Source organism: Juglans regia, chromosome 15 (assembly GCF_001411555.2).
Source record: "Juglans regia cultivar Chandler chromosome 15, Walnut 2.0, whole genome shotgun sequence".
Taxonomy (NCBI): Eukaryota; Viridiplantae; Streptophyta; class Magnoliopsida; order Fagales; family Juglandaceae; genus Juglans; species Juglans regia.
This window is the reverse complement of record NC_049915.1, coordinates 1,687,363-1,697,121: the sequence shown is the minus strand read 5'-3', so window position 1 is coordinate 1,697,121 and position 9,759 is coordinate 1,687,363.

The following is a 9,759-nucleotide window of genomic DNA, read 5'->3' as shown; positions in this document are numbered from 1 at the left end:
ATACACAAGATAGATAGATAGATAGTTCATAAAATGTAAAACAATTTTATAACTTAAAAAATAATGGTATAGATTTTAAGGATTATATGATAAAAATAAGTAATACTAAATACAGTTATAAAATTGCAAGCGTCGTGCACTCTATTTGAAAAAAGAATAAGATCTATTATTAAAAAGAAAAAATTATGTGGACAGTGGATCTCATATTTGTCAACTTTGTTCAATTGGAGTGCTTGATGCTTGAACAGTATTTTATGATTGTATTTGGCATTTTTTTCTACCTAACACTTTACAATAAATTATAGTTGCAATTGTAAAGTGCGCAAGTATCGTACAATCATTTTGAAAAAAGTGAGTAAATACAGGACTAACATTAAAAAAAATTAATTTTTTTAATAGTAGATCTCACTCTTTTTCAAAACGATTACGCAGTACTTGCACACCCACAACTGTATGTAACATTATTCATTCTATAAGATCGAAAAACTTCTATTTACGAGTCAGCATTGAAAACACACAATCTGTTTAATTGATTTGGCATGATTTGATTTGCAAGAGAAGTTTAAAAATAAAATATCTTACAAATAAAATATTGTCATGTAAACGGTGTGGAGGGTGTGTCATCCACACCAGCTTATAGGGCCTCATTTGTTTTTATAAAACTTTTCAATTCATTTAATCTCATTTAATTATTATAATATTTCTAAATTTTCAGATAAAATAAAATAAACAATTCATCTTTTTAAAATTTTAAAATAAAAAATAATATTAAAAAAAGTATTCTAATAATATTTTATTCAATTTTTAACTTTTATCTCAACTCATATTATTTCACCAGTAAAAAATCTATTTCATTAGATTTTTCAAGCTTTTTCTTACATCTTGGTCAATCAAGTTATCAACAACAAATTTCCCCTGAAAAAACTTATTATTTTTATTTTTATTTAGCACAAAACATCAAGTACTTCATGATAATGCAAGCGTCGGCTAAAAAATATTTAACTTGATTGGGTGATAAAAAGTATGGTACTAGACGCATTCAAAAGGTGCTCAAAAGAAATAAAAAAAAAATGAAAAGAAAGCCGAATAAGGTAGCAATAGTCAAACCATTTGTTAGATAATCTTATTGCTAATCACTTCAATTGAATTGGATTGATGTGCCATGACATTCTTTTGTTCGTTTAAAGGTCTCCATCGTTGCCGTTGAAGGGTCCTACGCCCCACTACCTATTTTACTCTTCTTAACCATGTTACGTTGATTGAAGAAACCATGTGGTGATGAATCAATTTATTTTTTAAAAATGTTTTATTTTTTCAATAATTATTATTATAGAAATGATATTTTCATTTAATTTTTTTTTATTGGTTACCACATTTTCTATCAATGTAATAGTTATTAAGATTAGATTACTTGAGAGGTGTTTTTGAATTGCTATAAAACGAATCGCAATTATATAGAGTTGGAATGATGCTAAATACAATTTTAAGATATGCGAGTTTTACGTACTCTGTTTGAAAAAAATTGAGTCAATAATAATTTTTTCACGTTAGTCACATATTTTTTTTTTTTTAATTGGAATATGTGAGACTTATATATTCTAATCATTTTCCTTATAATTGATGTCTAAACTTTAAAAAAAAAAACAAAAACTGTAGGGTTTAATAACAACATAGATATATATATATATAATGAGTTTTAAAATATTTATTGAGCATTTAATATTTTATAAAATATTCCTATTAATAATCATTAATATTGTAAAATTTGCTTCATATATTTATATATCTCATTATATAGTCTATGCAGTTCAGATTAGATAAAATGAGATGAGATGTTTTGTTGAAAGTTGAATAAAATATTATTATAATATAAATTTTTTATATTATTTTTATTTTGAGATTTAAAAAAGTTGAATTGTTTATTATATTTTGTATGGAAGTTGAAGAAAATTATAATGATTATATGAGATGTGATTGCTTGTTTTATGTAGCCAAAAAATATTCTGATGAATTGATATAAAAATAGAATTTCTGAATTTATTATTTTATATTATAAAGTATAAATTATTTTTCACTCTCGTGCGCATAATATATCAAGACATTGGAGTATCATGTTTTTAGTGGTTTAGAATTTTTTATATATAACGAAAATAGTCTAAGGAAGTTTATTTATATTATTAACATTATTTGTATACGAGCACATAGACTGTAAAAATACCCCATGATAAATAACAGGCGAGCAAAACAGCAAATCCCATCAACGCAGGAGTGGGGCACACTAACGCCACGGCCCGTGGCGAAAGAGCTCCGCGGCTATTGGCTAATGCGGAACCCTCATGGAATGACGAGGATGCCCTCTGACAGACAAAACGACAGGGGTACTTGTATGGACCATGGAAACTGCTATAGTGCTTTGCTTCTCAAATACTAAAATCATTTCCAATGATGAACCTTGCCCACACGTCAACAATATCTTGGCTGACTTTTTGAATTGACCAAGATGCCCCTAAGAGCCTGACAGGTTGAAATAAATAAATAAATAAATAATGGAAAAAAAAAAAAGATTGATAGTGAATCTTTAATTAATATTGCCTACAAAAAATATATATATTTAATTAATATTATAGGGAGCGATGAAATGAAAATCTTTAAAGGCTTTAAAGAAGTGCCAGATCATGCGTAGGGGCAATTCTACCGTATATATCAACTCGACCATGACTATAAGGTCGGTCACTTCTTTCATCTTTTAAAGGCCATATTAAAAGAACATGGTTGGAAAAAGCACAATTTTTTAGTATATCATGTTAATATTGTACAATTATTTAAAATAAAATAAAATTTATTATTAAAAAATTACTTTTTTAAATAAAATAAAATTTATTATTAAAAAATTACTTTTTTTTAGATGAACACCATATTTACTTTTTTTTTAAAGAGATGTGTGATGATTACATACTTTATAACTATAAATATAATTTCTCTATTGCTAAACTTAACGTTATTTAGAATATATATATATATATAATAAATATTTTAATCATCTCTTTACGTAAATATCATTATTTTAAAACATGGTTATAAAAAATTGTAAAAATATTATATGTATCATAATATCATTACTCTTTCTCTGCCTTTTTTAATAGTTAGTTTTGTTACTTCTTCGACAAAGTTGCAAGATGTATGAAACAACTATTCATTACAGTTCTCTAGTTGAGAAGCCCTTATCCATTTAAAATTCAACTCACTATAAAAGTAACACTCGAAGAAGGGAGTAGGGTGGGCGGCAGGCCTCCATATCCTGTCTGCTGGCCACTCGCAGTTCAGGGGACGGGACCTGAGCTAGCCCTAAGTCCTCCCATATTTTTCTAATAAAAAAATGTTTTTTTGGTGCTCCAATTTGTTTTAAATTAAAACTCTCTCCCTTGTGTCTCTCTCTTTCCTCTCGCAATCTCTCTCTCTCTCGCCATCACCTCCAATCCCTGAGGACCAATCCGTCCCGACATCTGGACAAAAGCATTCACCCATGGAAGCGGCACTTGGAAAGTGTAGGTAGCACCTCTAAAAGGAAGTAGTCGACCCTTATATGCTATATGTATCAAACAAGTACTTGTTACAACTTTCATTTAGAATTCTCTCATCTACCACTTTCTCATTTCTCTCTCTCTCTTAGTTTTTCTTTTTTCTATTTTTCTTTAACATTTCGATAATAGATCTATGAGTTATACCCACTAAAGAAAATCACATCCACGCCACTACCATTATAATTGTCAACATCTACTTCATCGCTCATAATCATCAATTTCCAAAATAATCAGTGCATGGTCGCCACATCGCCTCCAAACATTAGATTTTGAAAATTTTTCAATCTCATTTTTTGGTTACTGGCCTCTTCTTACTACTCTCTAATCCTTCTTTTGTTTTTAATTTCATTTTCTCTTCTTTATCTCTCACTTGTTGTCCTAGTGTGAAAAACTCAAATCGGTAGCTATTTGCCTGCCGGCAACCACCATACACCGTTCATTCAATTTGCCTACCTGCCCAACAATTATCCTTATCGTTTATGTGGTGGCGCGTGTGACCCACTCGCCTTTCCTTAATAATGCATCAACTTTCTTCCATCTTTTTTAAGAGACATTTCTATATCCTCCATTCTTTATATACCATAACCATTTTTTCATTATATTTTTATATAATAAAAAAATAGTAATTATATTGATAACACCATTAAATTATATGGGACGATAATTATATGGGTTTTTCACCTTCTCTTTTCATATTTTTCTTTCTTATAAAATGAAATATTGTTCATATATATATTTATAAATGATAGTTCTATTTAAAGAATTTTACACCACACAACATATACGTTGCTAATATGATACCAACCAATGCTCCATCAGATGTGGCCTTTGTCTGGATTTTTTTGTCGAGATGTGAGACACACCACATACAATTTGCTCATTTGGCTCCTGTTGGACCCTTTTATGAACAGTGATTTATGCTCTCTATACACATCATCTTTGATAGCCTAGATCGTGTGCCCCTTATTCTGCCGTACATTTGACCATTATGTCTATTATCTTTTGTATTTGGAGGGTTTTTTATGTCTTCAACCTGTTTAATACAACATCTTTGCCTACCAAAAAAAAAAATAAAAAATTATAAGAATAAATTTATGAATACTTAAATGTTAAACTATAAGTTTTCGATAGCACAACGTGTAGATTTTTTTTTATATAGATATCAAATTTAGTTACTTTTTTAATTAAGAATGCACGAGACTTGCATAACTTAAAACTATATAAATCATTTTAAATCATGAAAGTTTAAATAAATATACAATTGCACTTTCAACTGAATCATCTATATTATCCCAATCTTTTTTATCCATATATGACCCACATATGGTCTAATGTTATTAAGTTGTGTTTGGTAAGTAAATTATTTTCATATTACTTTATTACTATTTATAAATTATCTACTATTTTTTCATTACTATTTATGGATAATATGAGATCACTTGACCTTCTAAACGTAACATAATCCAATCGCTTATTTCTTCGATATAAATAATTAAAATATAAGTAATGTCCTGTATGTTCTATTATGTAAAATGTAGTATGTTTATCTTGGATTATTTTTTATTTTTTTAAACAAATTTAAAAATTAATGAATAATATAACGTCATAGTGAAATGAGATTGTAATAGATAGAATTTTACTTAAAATATTATATGGTAATAATGTTTAAAAGAATTGAGCTGGTTTAAATAATAAGATCAGATGGTATGGCTTTAGATAAAAATTAAATAAAATATTATTAAAATATTATATTTTAATATTATTATTATTTTAAAATTTTAAAATATTGAATTGAGATTTTAAAAAATTAAATTATTTATTATATTTTATATAAAAATTAGATAAAATTATAATAATGATATATGATGAAATGAAATCCAAACAAAGCCTAAATATTATTTTGTATTTTCGCATTCAATCACACCTGGACACTTGTCGAAACGAAACGTGACCGTGTCATGGAACCACATAGCAAGCCACGTGGCCTTGATTTGGTAATTATGTGACTAAGGGAGGACATAAACGCAACTTCAGTAGAGTTTCCTAAATTTGACGTCACTGACGGCACGTAAAGCTGGACAACGAGAAACCCTAAACCTAGAAAGAAACATAAAATTAACATCTTGTTCTCTCCCATACCATCAAAGTCATACATATATACATACATACATAACATCATAACATGCATTACATGCGTGGGATTGGCTAACACGTCACGAAGATTGACGGAAAGCACACCGTTAATTTTTAAATAGAGAGACGGAGAGAAGGCATAACGGCCGTTTAAGCTAATATCCTAGGTTGATTTTTGTAGATTTTTAAGGTGCGCACAGTCATAAAAGTTTGAAAAATTATATTTATAATCATGTAATATATAAGTATTATGTAATTTTTTTTAAAAAAATTAATAGAGTTTTATATTAAGAAAAATTAAATTTTTAATAATAAATCTTATTATTTTTTAAAAAAATTACGCATTATTTACGTACTTTATGACTGTATATAATATTATTAAAAAGGTTTAGTCTATTATTAAAAAAGAATTCTATATAGCATATTTATTTATATTTTTAAGAAAATACGTAGAACTTATACATTCGAAAATTATAAAGATCATTTTTCAATGAGTAATCTTAAGGATAAATCTCAAATGTACAAACTTTACACAAATTTTTAGTTAAAAAAAATAAAGAAAAAGTAAATTTTTTACCCTTTTTCATAATTTTTTTAATTAAAAGTCTGCAAAAAATTTGTATATTTAAGATTTATATATATATAATTATTTTTCTTCCATATATGGACTATCAACTTATTTTTATTTAGCTGACAACCAATGAAAAGAAAAAAATTAGCTGACAGTTGGAGCCTGGCCTTCGTTTCAAAAGAAGATTCTCTTCTCTCACTCTTTATTTTTTAAATAAATATAATATACTAAGATATAAATATATAAATTTGGATTATAAACAAATATAAATAATCTAATAATCGTTTACAATATGATTATGGAGGTCCAATTCCGTGTGTTCCTAACTACCATAATAGATTGAACCCTCTGTCTCAGCATCATTCCCATTTGAAAAAATCTTTTTGTAAGTGAGTTCACGTCTTAAACTGTATATCAATACTGACATATAAAATATTTATTTATTGAAATGATGTGAATTGAGATATAAATAATTTTCGTGAAATAAAAAACTTTATTTTTCTTTCAAAACTTTTTATTTTTATTTTTATTTTCAATAAAAAAAAATCATATCAATATTAATACCCAATTTAATATCCCAAATCATTTGTACCTAATAAAGCTCTTTCCATTTTGATTTGCATTTGTGGTACATGTGTTTTTGTCAACTGGTCCCCGGGAATGGGAAGAAAATGTACGGTAGGAGCAGCTCACAGTACTACGAGCACTATTTTTATTTATTTTATATATTCATTTATTATCAAGGATATAGAGAAGATTCTTGGATTTGGGAAGTTTTTAAATTTTAAAATAAAAATAATATTAAAAAAATATATTTTAATAATAATAATGAAATTAGTATATGAATAGTTGTGAAAGAATCTCAATATTAATTATGAAATTAGTATACGGATAATTAAATAAAAAGTTGAGAAATGCTATATATATAAATAGATTATATAAAAATAAATTTATAAACTGACGTGATTTTATGTGATCTGTTAGATTTACTTTATAATAAGAGTAATTTTATAATTTGACATATCACATCAAGTCACGCCATTTTGTTAATTTAATTTTGTGTTATTAAGAATTTATCATGAGATTAATTAGATAGCAAAATATAAGTCTTTCTAAAATCAAGAAGATATATGATGTCAGAAAGTGAAAAATTGATGTAGTTTTTTCAAGAATAGTAGGACTCATTCAGAATATATTTGAATGTAAAAGTATTTTTAAATAAATTCTTATAGAAGATGTAATAAAAAATTAAAAACAATTTTTTAAATTCCATGGTGGTTTCAGCCACAAGGGGCCCTAGATCGAGCCGCTCATTGATTACCATGAAGTGGCCAGTGACCTAAGGCTAACCCAATTCCAAGTGGGTCAACCCAATGGCACAACCATGAGGAGAATCCAATTCTGATTTTTTTTTTGGGAAAAAGTCTTTTAAAAATTTGAGTTTTTACGCTATACATGTTCCTATGTTTGAGAATAAAATTTCTTTGAGATGTAAAAAATTCATTCAATTGATAATAATTTTGATCTCAAATATCATTTCTCCACATTCATCCATTCTACATTTCTCGTGAAGATTTTAGAAAAAATACAAATTGCACTATGATTTATAACACTTCTAATTGTTCCAACATTGTTGAACATCCTAGGATCCATATATTATTTTTCTCTTCAATTATCCGATGTATGTGTTGGTGCATGGTGATATTATGATCATGTGATTCTTGCCTCCTTCCTGCACCCTACTCCTGGCATGGGCAAGGGGAGGTTTTGCCCCTGGATTCTGGCCCCGCCTCTTGTGGGCGGGGCTCCCCATTTGTATGATGGGTGGAGGATTGACCCTCTGATCGGTCTGTCCCCCGCCCACCAAATAAAAAACCACCAACCGGCAATCAAGATTCATAATCAACCACCAAAAACTACCAGCCAGACACACCAACTAGAACAAATGTCAAACACCATCGACGACTCAGCCATAGCTAATTAATCGAACACTGAACTAGTGAACAAAAAAAATTAGAGAGAGATACCGGCTGGGGACGACTACGATAGTGATGGTGACCACAATAGTGACCGGCTAGGGATGACGACAACACCATAAAACCAATGAGAGAAAGAGAGGACTCAAAGTCAAGAGATTGAGGAATGACTGGAGAGGATTTGTGTTCAGTGGATAGACAGGGTCCAATGAGGGTGGGTCTAGCCCAACCTGGGCCCTGTCCTGTCCCTGTCTATGTGCTTAGGGAGCCCGTACCTCACATCAGACGGCCTTGGTGCGGGGGCCCGCCATCCACCCTTACTGATGGCTACAAGAGAAACCATGTTAATTAATGCGCTGCAAACTAACGGTGAGTGCATAAGCTTTTCAAGGTTGGAATTAAATGCAAAATTATGAACATATTTAAGATATGTATAATCATCTTCTTCAGGTGATCCTTTATGTAAAAGATAATTATTATTTAAGAAGTGTTACAGTTATAAAGAGATTTCATAAAAATAAACTCATAATTTGACATTATTTCATATGATATATTAAGTTTATTCTATAATAAAAGTAATTTTATAATTTGATATACAACATTAAGATACAACACTTGGTGAGTTTATTTCTATGAAATTATTTTGTGATTAAAATATTTCTCTTTGTATTCAACACCTCATATTATATATATATATATATTGATATATAGCACACTTTGCTTATTTAAGTAATTAATAAATAAAATTATATAAAATATTATATTAATAAATATAGTTAAAGATGATAAGATTTAATGATGGTTTGGGGAGTGAGATGAGATAATAATTTTGTGAATATTAGTAAGATAGTTTGTGAATAGTCGTGAGATAGTTTGAATTGAGTATTTTTTGAGTTTTGAGAAATGAGAGAAAAATATTGAATAAAAAATATTATAAAAATAAAATATTGTAAAAATATAGTTTTATAATATTATTTTTATTTAAAATTTGAAAAAGTTGTAATTATTTTTTATTTTTCATTTGAAAATTTTAAAAAATTTTAATAATTATGAAAAACTTGTAATGATTAGTTTAAAAGTTTTGTATTTAAATTATATTTAAAAAATAATATATGATGAGATAAAATTAGATTAAATGAGAATTTTATATCTCATCCTGTGATAATATTTTTTAAATAAAAATATAATACTACTCGTGCAATAATATTATTTTTAAAAAAAAACAGGAAATAATGTGGATGGGAAGCAAGTTGCTTGAACTTTTATAACTTGAGTAGATGATCTGCGAATAATGCAATCATAAATGAATAAAATTGATGAGTTTAAAAGTAGGTCTACTTTTGAAATTGCATGCCAGCTAGCTATGCAATCATAAATAATTAATATTCTTTCCTTCACCTCATGGATTTCCGATCGAGGTAGGGATTCGGGAAGGGTCCCGGGTTAAAAATCAAACAAAATATCTCTTTAAATGTCGCCATCAAATTTACCAAATAAT